The sequence below is a fragment of the Amblyomma americanum genome, chromosome 2, assembly GCF_052857255.1.
Source record: "Amblyomma americanum isolate KBUSLIRL-KWMA chromosome 2, ASM5285725v1, whole genome shotgun sequence".
NCBI classification, from domain to species: Eukaryota; Metazoa; Arthropoda; class Arachnida; order Ixodida; family Ixodidae; genus Amblyomma; species Amblyomma americanum.
Window position 1 is genome coordinate 225,589,271 of NC_135498.1, and position 17,046 is coordinate 225,606,316.

General features: G+C 49.3%; 1 protein-coding gene across 1 annotated transcript in view; it reads right to left on the reverse strand.

Annotated features, from left to right (window-relative positions):
- LOC144120391 (gonadotropin-releasing hormone receptor-like) overlaps window positions 1-17,046 on the reverse strand; it is a 656,327-nt gene that overhangs the window by 555,600 nt on the left and 83,681 nt on the right. The window lies entirely within an intron of this gene.

A 17,046-nucleotide genomic window follows, 5' to 3' on the forward strand; every position in this document is an offset into this window, starting at 1 on the left:
TTGTTTAAACTGAGCCATACGGTGTCTCTTTAACTCTCCGTCCCGTGTGGACCTGCGCATTGTGGGGGTCATCACACTGGTGTCAGAAGTGGGGTCTCAAAAGCAAATGTCCTCTGAATGCTGTGACATTCATGACTTCAAAATTGTAATCAAAAGGGAATCACGGGACTGATTATGGGACTTTTACCCCCATTTGAGAGGCTTGAGGCACTGGAGGGCTTGAGAAAAAAAAAATGTCTGTATCTGAGGGAGCTCCCACTCCACAGCCGTCGCTCGGAGCAAGCATGCTGGCATTAGGAAGCGTCATTCCGACGTTTACGGGAGATAAGACAGGGGTTCCAATCTGCGATTTCTTTTCCATGCTAGAAGAGATTGGGAAAATGGGGGGATGGTCCGATGCTCAAATGCTGGGAATGGCGAGGTGTAAGATGGCAGGAGCTGCTCATGATTTTGCATGGCGAGACGAAAAGGTAAAATCCACAAAATCATTTGCGGAATTTAAGAAGCTCGCGTTTGAGCATTTCGACACTGAACCACGTCACGTGCGGGTACAGAGGTTCCGTGACGCCGGACAGATGGTAGGGGAGGACGTGCGAACATTTGCGTCGCGGCTTCAGCGCCTAGCACGCGATACGTTAAGCAGGGAGGAGGAAGGAGACCAGCTAAGGAAGAAATACGCGGAGGATCTACTTAAAGAGGAAATGACCGCTTTGTTCGTGGATGGTCTGCAAGACCCCGTGCGCCGGTTCGTGCTCTCGCGCAAGCCGAGCAATTTCGACCAAGCCGTGGAGGCCGCATTGGATGAGGAACGAAATGAGGCGTTAACGACAGCCGCAGCGAGAGTACGCGTCATAGAGAGAGCGGTGCTCAACCCTGAGGTTGCTCTCTTGACAGAGCGGTTAGATCGCTTAGAACAGCTGCTATCTCAGCAGGTAGAACGCCAGGTTGAAGCGCGCGCTCAACAGCGCCCATTCGCTGGAAACCGGAGACCGCCACAAAGTTACAGGCGCGGTATGCGAGATTTTGAAGAAATCGTATGCTTCGCTTGCCAGGGTCGCGGACACAACGCCAGGTTCTGCCAAAACGTGCGCCGTGGGGAGCCACAAAGAGAAGCAGGCGAGACACGCCCTAAGCAAGCCTACAGCGGGGCTCCAGATACCGAGACAAAAAACTAGATAGTCCTCCCCAGCCTGAGGAGCGTGGGGAGGGAGCAGTGGATGATGAGGTGTTGGTAGTTTGTGTGGCCGACGAGGCATGCCCTGTTGTGCGTTGCAAGTTAAATGGTTGTTGCATGGAATTGTTGATAGATACGGGGTCAAAGGTGACATTGCTTAAGGAGAGCAGTTTTAACACGCTTCGAAGGAAGGGGGACTGCGAGGTGTTGGAAGCGTCTGGTGGTATGGCAACCAAATTTGTAGGCATAACGGGGGATCCTCTTGGCATAAGTGGACTCTACCGGTTACACTTCTCTCTCGGCGGAATTGCATTGGAGCACCCCTGCTACGTATGCCCGGACACGGTGTCTCTGCCAAACGGAGTGTCAGGTATATTAGGGCAGGATTTTTTGAGAAAAGGGAAGGTAGTAGTCTCATTCTCTGAGGAAGAGGTTAATGCGGGCGGATCAAAAGTTCCGTTTTTGAACAGGAGAGGGGCTGAGATTCGCATTACCGATATTGACACCCGTCAAACAGTGGTATCTTTGGAGAAGGTATATTCGCGGGTTGCCGTCAGGCTGGTTGATGAGGCGGTCGTCCTTCCTTGGTCGGAGCACATTTTGTACGCGTTTGTGCCTTCAGATGTAGAGAGCGGCGCCGTGGGAGTGCTTGAGCCGGTCAACTCTCTCAGCAATGGCCTGAAGGCAGCCGCGTGCCTCGTGACAGTTAATGACGCCCACAGAGTGCCCCTACGGGTGGTTAACTGTAGCCAGCAGCCACTGAGCCTTCCCAAGAACAAAACATTGGCTTTCTTCACCTCTGCGATAGAGAAACGTGAGCCCACCGATACGGTACTCGCAACTGTAGAGCATGCTAGTCCTTCGGCTGCTCCAAAGGTGTCGTTCGATCTTTCTCACGTAAAATCCAGGGAGAGGGAGGCTCTGGCTGGTTTGCTGAACGACTACTCGGAAGTATTCGCCGCGTCCAACCTGGATTTGGGCTGCTGTGGCGTTATAAAGCACAGGATAGAAACCGGCACTTCATCGCCCGTTTACCAGCGTGCGTACAGGATTCCTTACTGCCAACGTGAGGAGATGGAGCGGCAGGTGCAGGACCTGATTGATCGCGGCATTGTCGAACACTCAAAGTCACCCTGGGGAGCACCAGCACTATTGGTGGAAAAGCCAGATGGCTCGTATCGATAGGTAGTGGACTACCGCAAACTAAATGCCGTAACTCGCATCGATCCATACCCCATCCCCAATATACAGGAGACGCTTTCTCAGCTGGGCTCTGCAAGGTACTTCACGGTAGTGGACATGGCGGCGGGATTCTGGCAGATAGCAATGGATCCGGCAGATGCCGAGAAAACGGCATTCAACACGCCTTCAGGGCACTATGAACGGAAAAGAATGCCGATGGGTCTGGCCAACAGCCCTGCTGTCTGGCAGAGAACCGCTGATGTTATCCTGGCAGTTCTTCTGGGGAGGCTGTGCTTCGTGTATATGGATGACATTATCATATACAGTGACAGTTTTGAGAACCATTTGCGCAATATTGAGCAGGTTTTGGTGCGACTACGAGGAGCGGGTCTCAAGCTGAAGCCCTCTAAGTGCCAATTCCTCAAAAACGAGGTGAAATACCTCGGGCACGTTGTTTCAGCTGACGGCGTGCGACCGGACCCTGAGAAACTAAGGTGTGTCTCGGATTTTCCATCCCCGACTAGCGTCCGCCAGGTCCGGCAGTTTCTCGGCCTGATCGGTAACTACCGAAGGCACATAGAGGAGTTCGCCAAGCTCGCTAAGCCGCTCACCGCCTTAACAGCCAAAAATGTCGCCTTTCGCTGGGACGAAAACGCGGAGAATGCTTTTGGGGCCCTGAAAAGGAAGCTAATGAGTGCAGCGCTGTTGCGCCACCCGGATTTTAATTTGCCCTTCGTTATGGCCACAGATGCGTCAAAGTTCGCAGTTGGTGCCGTGATATCTCAGGTTATCGAGGGCAAAGAACATCCCGTTGCTTTTGCTAGCCGACAGCTGAGCCCCACAGAGCAAAAGTACGGAGCTACGGAAAGGGAGTGCCTCGCCGTTGTCTGGGCAGTAAAGCACTTCAGATGCTACCTTTACGGCCGCAAATTCAAGCTAGTCACAGAGTGCCATCCTCTGAAATAAGTGATGAGTGTCAGGGACCCTAGCTCGCGACTCGCTAGATGGAATCTACACCTGCAGGAATACTGCTTTGAAGTTGAGCACAAGTCAGGAAAGACGCATCTGAATGCTGATGCACTCAGCCGCACAGCTGCCGTGGCAGCTATAGATGAGTTTGTCCCCGTAGTCGACCCCGCCGAATTACGCACAGAGCAGTCAAAGATCCTGACCTGAAGCGAATAATTGAAAGCTTAGAGGGCGCACCGTCTCACCCCGAACAGCTAGGTTATTTCATTGGCAAAGACGGCACCCTGTGTCGGCGCACGAGGCCAACCAGGAAAGGGAGACCAGAGAAAACCGCTTGGGAGAGAGTCGTCATACCTCGGTCGTGGACAGAAAGGGTTCTTCGCGCGTTTCACGATGCGCCATGCGCCGGTCATTTTGGCGTAGCGAAGACACGCAGGCGTGTGGAGCGTTTGTACTTTTGGAGTGGCATGCGACAGGATGTTAGAGACTACTGTGCGAAGTGTCATTCCTGTCTCGAAAGAAAAACACCCAAGGGACGAAGACCAGCTCCAATTCAGCCGTTCCCTGAGGTTTCGGCTCCCTTCGAGCGGACAGGTATGGACATAATGGGCCCATTGCCCACGACCACTTCCGGAAACAAGTCCATTTTAGTATTTGTCGATCACCTTTCAAAATACGCGGAAGCGGTAGCACTCCCAGATCAGAAGGCAGACACGGTTGCAAGAGCATTTGTCGAACAGATCGTGCTCCGACATGGACCCCCGAGGCAACTCTTGACAGATCGGGGAACGAACTTCGTGTCGCAGCTAATGAGGAGAGTTTGCGAGCTGCTTAAGATCACTAAGAAGCAGACAACACCGTACCATCCGGCTTGCAACGGCGCGGTGGAGCGACTGAACCAAACCGTGGCCGGGTTCCTGTCGCATTTTGTTTCGCGCGACCAGCGGGACTGGACTTGTGGCTCCCGTATGCAATGTTTGCCTACAATTCCGCAGCACACGAGAGCACGGGCGAATCGCCATTCTTTCTTCTCTACGGCCGAGACCCGGACCAGCCTAGCGAAGTGCCAGAGGGCCCCCGTCGTGTCCCATACGCTTCACTGGACGATTATAAGGTGGAGCTAGAATCGCGCTTGCAAGTGGCGAGGGACATCGCAAAGGAGGCCTTAAAGAAAGCGGCGAAGCGCAGGAAGGAGGTGCACGATCGCAGTGCTAGAGACGCGCCGTTTGATGTGGGGGACAGCGTGTACATTGAAAACTGCCAAAGGCAGATTGGGCTAGCTCGTAAGTTCCAGACGAAGGGGAGAGGACCGTGCGAGGTTGTCGAGAAGCTTTCTCCGGTAAACTTCAGAGTCCGAGACGTGAACCGGCGCTTGATAAAGATACACGCAAATCGCCTCAAGTCGGCACCGGTTCAGTATTCACGAAATGAGGAAAGGGAAAGCGCGGATTTTGATGGGGACAGAAGTGAAGCGGAGCGCGCAGATAGTTCGCAAGAAACGCCCTCTCCTTCATTTGTTCGGCAGGCGCCAGAGGTGACGGCCGGAATGCCACCGGATTTACTTCATGCATTGCTAGAAAAAGAAGCGCGCGAGGTTGCCGCGCAGATAACGCCAAAAGAGGCTCCTGCCACGAGCCCTCGCGAGTCCCAAAGCAGACAAAGGGTCACAGACTTACTTAGTATGACTCATGAAGGCCGATATCCGCTGCGAAATCGGAAAGCTAAGTCGGACTAATGGCGTAAACAGAGCGGAGTTGTGAACTGGTTAGAATTGTGTAATGCCACAGCTCATAACATTGCTATGTGCTTATGTGTTAAGTTATCGGAGTTGGTAGTTAAACCTTTCTGTCATTAAGTAACACCTTCACAGGAGAGCATGCGGAGCGCATGCAGAACCTGCCCTACTTCCTTTCGTTATCTATATTTTTGTCTGTGCCGTGATCGTGCTAGAAGTGGGAGCTCCTTTGTAACTGTGGTAAATTTATTTCGTCCAGTTTGGACTAGAAAGGAGAGGCTTGGGTGCTGAGTTTCATGTCTATCTGTAAAAGAAGATCAGTGCTGCCCCTGGAGACGCCAGTTATGACAGCGGAGGCATATGGTGTTGTGCAGTGGTGTTGAGTGCAGCGAAAAGTGTTTTGTCGGACGCACTGTGCGAGGCGATTCAGAAAGACAAGGGGAGCTGCATGGACTCAAATGTTCGGAGAACATTCTTCTGGAAGGTGAGCGAGTGTGACGTTCCTTTTGGAGTGTGACTTTCCTTGTGTGTGCTACGAGGTTCCGCGTTCGACGGCGCGGCGTAGACGGAGACCCGGATGAAAGCGGCATCATCAATTACCCAGCCATGCTCTTTGAGAGTGATGACCAGAACGAAGGGGTTTAAGCTCAACCGGACCCAACCGGACCCGCCGCCGCCGGCGCGGGGAAACGGGCTTTATCCTCCCCAATTGCCGTGGCGGTTCCAGGAGAGGCCTCCCGAGCACATCCCAGGACAAGGGACCACTTCCCCGACCGGTGACCCGCGGGAACTGTCAGCGATCCAGAGCGCGCCTTACCTTGAGGAGCGAGTGTCAGTTGATGGATGGAGAGCGGAGGCCGGTGACCCGCGGGAACTGTCAGCGGGCCAGAGCGCGCCGTACCACAGCCGACGCTATGCGCTACCGCGAAGACAACCTTCTTTCCCTCGGACTCAACACGTGAGGGGGGCGAGACCATAAGTGCGGTGGTATGTTTGTGCGCCCAAGTGAAAGCCCTAGCCCCTCTCCTTCCCCTCCAGCGTGGGCGTCCTCACCCTAGGGAGTGTGGAGAAGAGGATATAAAAATCGACAAGCAGTACGGAAGAAGGACGCTCAGGACGACATCGTTCGCCAAGAGGGCCTTCAGCGCCGAAGCCCGACGGCGTGCAGCTTCTGCCAGCAACCGCTCGAGCCCAACTCCGGAGCCACTCCATCGCCCCCATGAAGTCGTCGGCACGTAAGCTCGGACGCCCCAGCCTCTGAATCTTAATCATGTATAATTATTGAATATATGTTTGTTTAAACTGAGCCATACGGTGTCTCTTTGCCTCTCCGTCCCGTGTGGACCTGCGCATTGTGGGGGTCATCACACTCTGCTTTTGAAACCCAAAGGCAGCAAAGAAGCCCAAGACGGCGGCACGGCTCCTCGGATTCCGGGGGGATCATACATTCCGGACGACATCGTTGAAGTCCTCAAGAAGGATCCGAAGTACAGCCTCGAGCCGAGAATCCCGGAACATGAGCTCCTCTCTTTGAATCGACGGATTTCCAACAAAGCCGATGTGGAGGACAAAGAAAGGTGCTTGCTCGACGGTGTTGACAGCCTCTTCAGGGCGGTACCTACTAACGGACCTCTCCAACGATCTCCAATGAAACTCGTCGCAGATCTTTTCAAGGACAATGACCTACGACTTCTTCAGGCCGACAAAGAAGGAGGCTGCGTCGTTTTGCCGTCAGGAATGTGCAAGGGAAAACAGTCCAGGCCATCCACAAGAATTTCAAGACTACTAAACAGAACCCTGGAAAGCTAAACAGTCGGGCAATTTCCTTATGTGAACAACTGTTTCACAGAAGCTTGCAAAAAGTGTTAAGGACAGTAAGCTCAATAGTTTAGATATCCTCCTGACTCTGAAGGCACACAAGGAAGGTGTACCTTTCATATGCATAGTGAGCGAAAGTGGTGCCTGGCAAAATCAAGTTAGCCGCTACCTTCTAAAACAGCTCAATACCCTGGTTGTAGAAGATCCCTTTGGCCTCAGGGGCAGCCTTGAATCATTGAATTTTTGCGGGAGAACAAGTCACTGGGTTGTTTTTTTTTCTGTAGATGTGGTAGATCTGCTTTTTGGTAGATGTGGTAGATCTGCCTGCAGAGTTGATGACATCTGTTTTGGCCTGCATCGAAACGAACGGCCCGATTTACGTCCAAAATACTGCTGGTATACCTGTAGATAACTTCCTAGAACTGTTTTATTGGTCTTCGACGAGCGTTTTCTTTCAAAATCAAAGGCATGTGCAGAAAAGAGGAATATATATCGATTCGTGCATTGCTCCCGTGTTGTGCAATATCTTTCTTGCGGGCATTGACAGAACCTTATCGGGGGCGTTTCACGCAGGCAAAGTTCTCAAGACCTTTAGGTACGTTGACGATTTTTTAATTATATTGACTAAACAATCGCCCTTGACTAACTTATAAACTGCGGAGGATATTTTATCTGATTTTAAACAACGCGCCAAGGGTTTGCATTTTACTCTTAAACTCGTCAAAGAAAACAAGTTACAGTTTTAGATATTTAAATAACCGTTAATAACGACGGTGTTTGCTGGATGTATCATCCTCGCGCTCGCAAGGAATCGTTGCCGCCCGGTTCGACGCACTCGAAACCTGTGAAACGTGTCATTGCCATCATGTGCCATCAATCCGCTCTAAAGAAATCTTGCTGTCATAAAGTACATACAGGAAAGTTTTGACGTACAGATCCAAAAGCTTAAACAGGCAGATTTTCCTTCCCTGCTGAAGAGTTCTGTCGCAGAATCATTGCTGGAAAGGGTGAAAAAAGAAAGAGGAAGAAAAATCGGAGAGGGTGAAGTATCTGAAAAGAAAATCAAACCGGTGGTGATTCCATACTCCCCTCCTGATGACATTGAGGGAGCACACCGGCTAGGGCGATTCCAGGCAGACAAAGAGCGCCCTATAGTTGCCAAATTAAGGCGTTTCAAAGTTAAATCAAAGATTCTATCAGCGGGACCCACGCTAAAAGATACGTCTTACGCACTTCGTGAAGATTATTCAACACGCGTGCAAACAGCCCGAAAAATGCTTTTCACTCACGCCCAAGAAATAATAATAATAATAATAATAATAATAATAATAATAATAATAATAATAATAATAATAATAATAATAATAATAATAATAATAATAATAATAATTGGTTTTGGGGGGAAAAGAAATGGCGCAGTATCTGTGTCATATATCGTTGGACACCTGAACCGCGCCGTAAGGGAAGGGATAAAGGAGGGAGTGAAAGAAGATAAGGGAGCACTAGTTTTAAGGTCCGATTCTACAAGCTCACCATGAATGACAGACAATTCATATACAATTCCGAAACAAATTCTGTCGAGGAAGTGCAACTATAGCAATCGCCACCCGCTTACGGGTCGCCGCCACGCCCCCGGCCGCAGCCACCACGCGCACCGACTTATCATACTTTAGCGTTTCTTCTAACCAATATTCACAGGTATCTGCCGAAGAAAGACGCTGTTGAAGCCTTTCTCAATGATAGCAGTACAGACGTAGCAATATTTACTGAGTCCTGGTTAACTTCCGATATCTCTAGTTGCTACACGATGTGCAATCTTTCACGGTGTACAGGCGCGACAGAGTCGGGCGGAGGGGTGGCGGCGTGCTTGTTTTCGTGAGGTCGAGTGTGCCCTCTTCCAGTGTCTTACCAATCAGTATTCATGAGATTGTTGCTCTGAAATTAACATTTCCTTCCAGTACAATCATTTTAATTGAATGCTATCGTGCCCCGGACATCGATATTTCCTTTGTTAAAACAACTGTATTCAATCCAAATAGAACTTCGGGCCCGCTATCCCCGCGCGAGGTTCTTACTTTGTGGCGACTTCAACTTCCCTGACATTAAACTGGCTTGACTTACCGGCGCACAGTGGCCAATCTAAGGAGTTTATTTAGTTTTTACCTTCAATCTTGCTCAAACAGTTGGCATGCCAGCCTGCCAAAACAGTACTCTTGACCTTGTTCTTGCTTCGAACCCTGAATCAATACAGTTATTATCATGCATTCCCGGCTTCAGCGGTCATTGCGCATTATTTCTCAAACTGTCCGTACCCGTCCCTACTCGTCAACCATCAGTCAGATATATCCGAGACTATAAGAAGGCTGACAATCAATTTCAATTTATTTCCCATGTATACATGGTGAGGGTCGAAGGAAAAAAGCCAGAATTTGTGGTTTAAGATACCCCTCGGCCGCTACATTGCAGGGCAGTAGGCAACATACATACACAAAAAACATCAGAAAAGACAATGAAGAAATGAAGCGTACACAAAAAAAATGATAACAAAAAAGCAAGAGAAAAATATACTGCACAGAAAAACATGTCATTGATTATTCAAATCAGGTCAACACTTTATGCAACGAAAGAAATGAGGAAGTAGTGAAAGCATGATGAAATCTAAAAAGTAGCACATACTTCCTGTATATTTCATCATCATCATCATAATCATCATCATCATCATCATTTATTTTCCCTTAAAGGCCCCAATGGGGCATTAAATAGGGGGGGGGGGGAACAAATGGTAATAACGGGTCACAAAGATAGAACACAAATATAAATGGCAAGCACAAATAAACACAGTAAACGCATTGAAATTACCAATACAATAAATAGGTAAATAAAAGGAATTCTACAGGAATTGAGGAGAGAAATAAGCAGTCAATAAGTGTTTAAATTTTACTGAGTTGGTTTCATTGACTATATCGTCAGGGAGTACATTCCACTCGGATATAACAGTTGGCAACAATGAATTATTGAAAGCTTTAGTGGTACCATGAATACGCTGAACACTGTTGCAATTAAACAAACGTCGGGAGGATCTCCAGAGGGGCAGAATAAGGCTCTCACGTAATTGCGGGAAATTATAATAAAGTTTGTGAAATAGGCAGTCTTGCTATCTTACGTCGTGATGACAGGGGGTTAGACCAATGGAAGATTTGATATTAGTAACGCTCAGCCGACAATCATAGTTGGATGTTATCAAACGAGCAGCTCGGTTTTGGATTGCTTCTAACGCCTGGATAAGGTATTCCTGATCGGGGTTCCACATAGTCGATGCATATTCAAGTTTGGTACGGATAAATGTTTCATATGCGATTAGTCTAACCGTGGGCGGAGAAAATGTGAGACATCATCTAATGAAGCCTAGTGATTTGGAAACGCGTGCAGCAAGTGACTTGATGTGCTTTGACCAGTTCAGATTACTTGTTATTTCGATGCCAAGATACCTGTAGGATTCAACTTGCGATAGCACGGTCGAGTTAAGCGAATATGAGTAGACCAAGTTAGATCGTTTCCGGGACACGTGCATAAACTTACATTTAGTCACATTCAACTTCATGAGCCAGGTAGAGCACCAGTTTTGGATTAAGTTTAAGTCATCCTGCAGCAGAGACTGATCACTATTAGAACAAATACGGCGGTAGAGAACACAATCATCTGCGAACAGATGAATGGATGACGAAATTACCGCAGGAAGGCCATTAATAAAGATTAAAAACAGAAGCGGGCCAAACACTGATCCCTGAGGGACTCCAGAGGTAACATTTGTAGCGGCGGAAGGATGACTATCAATGACGGTGTATTGCGAACGATTAGTTAAAAATCAGTGAATCCATGATAATAATAGTGGGCCCAGAGACAGGCAGGAAAGCCTAGTCATGAAGCGCTGGTGGGGAACGCGGTCAAAAGCCTTAGAAAAATCGAGGTAAATTATGTCTGTTTGAAGGGATGAGTCGAGGATTGAGTGGAGGTCAGTCGTGAATTCGAAAAGCTGAGTTTCACATGAATAACCAGAACGATATCTGTGTTGTTTAGAGAAGAAAAGGGAATTATTATCTAGGTGCGTTGCAATGTGGGAGTAAATTATATGTTCGATGAGCTTGCATGCAATGCACGTTAGCGAGATAGGCCGATAAATGGACGGATCGGAGCGGTTTCCTGCCTTAAAGGTGGGTACAACTCTACTTAACTTACATTGGGACACGATTTGGCCACTGGAAATAGACGGCGTGAAAATTATTTGTAGGATAAGGCTGGATATTCGTTTGGTACCTTTAAGAATTTTGGCAGATATGTTGTCGGGCCGAGGGGCACTTGATACCTTTAAGTTATCTATTAATTTACTTATTCCATCAACAGAGATATCAATTGGCGCCATTTGAGGAAAATTTAAGCTGGGCGCTAAAGGAATATTTGTAACCGGTCCCTGTGTGAAAACAGACGAGAAGTACTCGTTCATTATGTCTGAACGGAGCTCCTTTAGAACGTGAGAGCCGTCGGGATCTAATAAAGTGATATTATGTGACCCGCTATGGTTGGGAGTTAACAAAGACCAGAAATGTTTTGGGTTATTTCGGAGGATGTCAAGTAGGTCCTTGTCGTAAAATATATGTTTGGTGCTCCTGGGCAACCTGGTATAATTATGCAGAGAGCTTAAGTACTTTTCCCATTTAAGAGCTGAGGTCGAGCTCTTAGCAGCCCTGAATGACCGTTTGTTCTTGTTACATAATCTTCTTGCGGCATGCTCGTGATACATCAACTTTTGCGGCATGAAACTTATTTAAAAGTTCACAATATTATAGCCGAGCTGGACAAGTTTCTTCATTACTTCCGCATGTCCTCCACTTCCAGAACAGTAAATGAAAATGGGCTGCTTTTCAAACAAACATTGTTATCACTCGTTGACCGTTATGTACCCCTTGTTTGCATTCGAGGCGATGCCAGCAGACCCTGGTTTTCTAACGCCCCCAGAAAACTCAAATAAAACGAAAAGACTCTTCCGGGCAGCAAAACATTTGGCTAGCGCCTTGCATTGGGAAAGGTATTTCTCTTGTCTTCGCGATTACACATAACTTTTGCGTTGCTCAAAAAGAAAATTCTATCATCGGGATCTACAGGACATTTTTCGCTCGAATCCAAAAAAATTCTGGAAACCTTTAACTCCCGGCGTTAGGTCATCACATTATATCTCATTGATTAGCGATAACGGTTCTGAAGTTCCACCAGACAAACGCAGTGATGTAATGAATTCTTACGTTTCCTCAATTTTTACTAATGAACCGACCTTGGATATCCCTCCCCTATCTAAGTTTCCATTTTCACAGATGCCACCCGTTATTATCACTACACATGGTATCATAAATCTTATTGAAAAACTTAGTTTCAAGCGCCCCTGGACCGGATAATATATCATCTAAGATACTGAAATGCACCAAGGACATATCAAACCAGTTTCTGCAAATAATATTCGTACAATCGATTTCTACCGGCTCAATTCCAGACTGGAAGCTGAGCAAGGTAGTACCGGTTTTAACGCAGGTAACCGTTCTGATTCTTCTAACTACAGACCGATTTCACTAGCCTGCATAGCTTGCAAACTACTAGAGCATATAATATATTCACAAGTTGCATTTCACGTTGATTCCAGCAGCTTCTTTTTCCCCAACCAGCACGGCTTCAGATCCGGTTACTCATGCAAAGCCCAACTTTTCCATTTCACAACCGATCTTCACCTAAATTTAGATTCTTTATTTCAGACGGACGTCATATATCTCGACTTCTCTAAAGCTTTCGATCGTGTGCCTCATCAGCGCCTTTCAGCCAAACTTTCATGCTTGTGCCTCGATCCGCTGATACTAACATGGATTCGTTGTTTTCTATCCGGTCGTTGACAATTCACTGTTATCGATAATGTTCATTCGCCCACAACTGAAGTTTTTTCGGGTGTCCCGCAGGGCTCGGTGCTCGGCCCACTTTTGTTTTTAATCTTCATAAACGATCTTCCAGCATTTCGTCGTGCATTCGTCTTTTCGCAGATGACTGCGTCTTGTACCGTGGCATAACCGCACACAATTATCAGTCGTTCCTCCAAAATGATTTAAACAAAATTGAAGACTGGTGTTCGACATGGCTAATGAAGCTGAATGTATCTAAGTGCAAATACATGCAGGTAACACGCAAGCGCACTAAGCTCAGCTACGCATATTCGTTGTACTCAACCACCCTTTCCCAAGTTGAATCATACCGTTACTTTGTAATTCTCATCACCAGCAAGCTCTCCTGGTCCGAGCACATCTTGAAGATTGCAGCTGATGCATCGAAATCACTTGGGCTCATCAGACGGCACCTCAGCTCCTCCCCTCCCTCTATTCGCAGTCTAGCTTACAAAACTTTCGTCCGAACCAAACTAGAATTTGGCTCCCCAATTTGGAATCCACATCAGGCTTACCTAATCGATACCCTAGAAGCCATTCAATACCGTACAGCCAGATATATTTCATCCGACTACGGCACCCACTCCAGTGTTACCAATATAAAATTATCGCTTGACATTGAGCCTCTGACGCACAGACGAAAAATTGCCGGTTTGTCATTATTTCGTAAGCTATACTTCGTTCTTCCTTCGCTCCGGGACTCTCTTCTGCTTCCACCTTTCCGAATATCACACCGTCTCTTCAACTCCATGAGCATTCTACGCATTCTACGTCATTCCTGCCTCTTGAAATTGAAGAATGGAATTCGTTATCAAAACATATTGTAATAGAACGCGATGCATATAAGTTCCGGAAGTTGTTGACATCATATACATTTGAAAACATGATGTGGAGAAATTCTTGCCTGCATCTGCTTGCCTCTGTTTACTGCTGCTGTTTGCATACTTTGTTAATGCTTATTTAAAGGTTTTGTTTATATTCTGCTGATTGTGACAATGTTTGACAGTGACCTACGTCGTTGTGTTCGATGTTCCGCCCCCCCCCCTTATGTAATGCCCCTCCCAGGAGTCTTTAGGGGCCAATAAATGGTGATGAAAGGTGCCTCATAGTCTTAAGCACGTAGCTGTGAAATACAAAGTTCCTGTGACCTTCTATGCACCTAGAATACTTGCAGCACTGTGTCAAAACATGACAACTGATAATGCCAAGTCAACAGAATGCGAAACTAAGCATGCAAACCCTTTTCTGAAATGGCTGTGGGGGTAGTTTATAGCATCCCGCTAACTTGTGTGAAGGTGCACATCGACAAGAAGGGCCGATCCACTAATGAACGTCTAATGGAACATAAGCGTTCGCTAGGAACTGGTACCGGGTAATATTTGCCGCATCATTGCAAGGACTGTGGCAATGAAGAGCAGAAAATTTGTGAAGAAAGCTGCAAGACACTCAAATATTATGTAAAAGCAAAGATAAGAGTGCCCTTCAATTGCCAGAAGCCCACTGGATTACAAAAGCGGGAGTTCCTGTGCTAGCACCCCATGACTTGTCAGTCATAAGATTGAAATAATGTTTTTAGATAAATTTAGAAAGAATTGATTCCCTTTTGTACGCTTCATTGTAGTATCCTTGCCCTCGCACGTGTCATTTATCTGGTGTTTGTTGTTTTGTTTTTCTTGCCTCCCGTTCCATCACGCCTTCCTCTTGGCTAGGGGAGATCGCCGTGAGCGCTCGGAGCGAACGGGCGCACCTCACGTGCGCTCCGTTTCTCTCTGGCAAAATCCCGTGTTGCCGGCCACTTACGTTCTCCTTTTTTGCCCTGGACGAACTACTACCGCTCCGGACATGGTGTTCTGTTTTTCAGACCCAGACAGGCGAGATTTCCTAAATTTTTAACGAATTTCGTTTGGCCACGCCAGCGTCTGCGGCAGCTAAGCCTAACAGCTGCCGCCCGTCCTCGGCGCGTTCGCACGCAGCTGCGGCGGCGCCGCCCCGTCCCGACGAGCTCAACTACGCCTCGACTATGCCGTACACTGTGGAAGGCACCGACATTACCGCCACGGAGTTATCCGACGGAAAATGGACGGCGTTCGAGATGCAACGCCGACACCGAAGACCATCTGTGATTCACGAACAAGCTGCTGGAGCCCAGGCTCCAGCCTCGACACCTGCTATCCCGAAACCGCGGCCGCCCTCAACCGCCGACCAAGAAGCATCCGCTTCCCGGCCTGCCCTTCGAAGAGCTCAATATAGTCCTCCGCCCGCAGGGCACGCTCAACCTCCACACCATCAGCCCCGCACGACTGGCTGTTGCCATCTACGAAGCTGCCAAAGTCGACAAACGCTTGGCAGTCACTGCCGACCAGCTCCGAATTCACCCCACTAACAACACAGTCACAGTCAGCACGCCTGACCCTGCTCGTGCAATGTGTTACGCCAAGGTACAAACCATCAAGATCGACACCACAGATGTACCGGTCGCCGCCTATGCCACAGCCCCGGACAATTCCGTGCGGGGGATTCTGTACCGGGCCTACAGCTACGAAAGCGACGCTGAAATCCTTGCCGAGCTTCGGGCTCGCAGCTCCGACCTCCCCATCGTTGCTGCGCGCCGTATGGGACAGACACGACACTTTGTCTTCACTTTCGCTAACACCAAGCTTCCCCAATACATGCGGTACTTGGGCTTTACCTTCGAGGTGTTCCCTTACAAGGGGCTCCCGGAGGCGTGTTTCAACTTTCGCAAGCTGGGCCACAGAGCGGATGTGTGCCCTCAACCAAACTCACTTGCCGGCGCTGCAGCGTGGCCCATGAGCCCCAAGCAGCCGGCACACCACCCACCTGTCAAGCGACGTGCATCGTGTGCAAAGGCCCACATCCCACCGGCAGCAGGAGCTGCAAATACCGTTTCGTGGCCACCTACCGGCCCAAATCATCCCGATCATCCACAGATACTGACACTGACTCCGGAACCTTCTCACATGGCCGTCAGTCCCGTTTCCGAGGCCGCGGAAACCAACAACGACCCCCAAGAGATGACTCTTTCCCACCACTGCGAAGCAGCAGCTCCAGCCACAACAGCCGTAGCAGCCCCTCATCACGCTCTCGGGATTCCCGGGCCAACTCTCAGACCAGGCCGGAGAGCAAGCCCGCCAAGCAAGTCAGGTGGACGACTCCTCCACCAGCTACAAGCCAACTGGCCAATCTGCAGGTAAAGAAACTGGCAGACATGGTCAAACAACTACAGCTCCAGTTGGCACAGGCCAATGCTAAAATTCACAGTGTGGAGTCCGCACAGGCACACCAAAAACCACAGTCGCAGCAGATGGCTTGAGTTCCCAACCCCGATCATGCCAATGACTCAAACACGGACATCGACCAGCCCAAATGCACTAAGCGCAAGACTCCCCCACTCTCCACCTCCGACAGTGATGCCAAATTCAATGCCTTTGACGCTCGTAATTCTAAAATAGAGGTCGCCCTTCAACGGCTGACCCCCCCTATTGACCGTCTCATTGAAGGCTGTTCCGCCATGGCAGCCAATATCCACACCCTCACTATCCGTCTCCATCGCCTTACGGGCCCCCCGCAAATCGACCTCAGCACCTCCCCGCGCACTCAGTCGCCTTGTCCGACTCCCGCGCCCGAAAGTGCAGCCACGCGCGTGTGCTGGCGGTATTCTCAAAACCGCCGTAGCGCTTCCGCAGCGCCCCGAACCCTGCACGAAACGCGATGGCTAGCGCGCCCATCACGGTATCGCAGGGGAACTGCAGGGGCTTCAAGGCAAAGCGGAGAGCCTTGGAGCATACTCTGCCGGCCCAGCCATACACACCTCACATTATCGCGCTCCAAGAAAAGTACACTGACACCAAACTCACCAGCCATGCCGCCTACAATCAACCGGTGGCGCCGGATCTCCGCCCGAGTACCGCCATCCTAGTGCACCGCAACCTCAAAGCCAATCAGCTCGACCTCGACTACAACGATGTTCCGAACACTTTCGTGCGGGTCCTTCCCAACAGCCGAGCCCATTCCCCGCTCAACATCTTAAACGTGCACAGCCCCCCCCCCCCCCCCCCCCCCCAAGTGACAAGAGCGCTAAGATAGCCACTCTCCTCCGCAAGGCCTGTGCAGCGGCGCGGAACGAGATGCTACTTATAGTGGACGACTCTGACGCACCGCACGCCGAGTGGGGC